This window comes from Sinocyclocheilus rhinocerous, unplaced genomic scaffold (assembly GCF_001515625.1).
Source record: "Sinocyclocheilus rhinocerous isolate Xijiao unplaced genomic scaffold, SAMN03320098_v1.1 scaffold189, whole genome shotgun sequence".
Lineage (NCBI taxonomy): Eukaryota > Metazoa > Chordata > Actinopteri > Cypriniformes > Cyprinidae > Sinocyclocheilus > Sinocyclocheilus rhinocerous.
In genome coordinates this window covers 982,308-982,745 of record NW_015667354.1, presented here as the reverse complement: position 1 = coordinate 982,745, position 438 = coordinate 982,308, and positions in this window count along the sequence as shown.

The window sequence follows — 438 nt, the reverse complement described above, 5'->3', positions numbered from 1 at the left end:
ACGGTCTTTAGGCTGGGGGTTACTGGGAGGCGAGGGGCCTGCCGCCGCAATGAGAGGAGACAACAGATGAAGGCTGATGAGGTGCATGCGGTGTTGGGCTGGTTACGTACTATCTGGAACCGCCACCAGGTGGACTTCAATGCGGTGTGCAGAGATTCTCAGGTGCAAAAAGCCAAACTGTCAGAGCTAAAACTATACGTATCCTGGCTGGAATATTCCTTTAATTATACTGCAGTATGTAGAATGAATGAATTAATTAATCTATCCAAGCGAGGATAATTGTGACACAAATACTGTGACAGGCATGCACGCATAAATCCATACACTGCAAAATACATTATTAATCAGTTTTTTTGGCTCATTCTTTAAAACTGTAAAAGAGAGAGAAAGAAGAAAAAATAAAATTTGGTGTATAGCATATATATATATATATATATA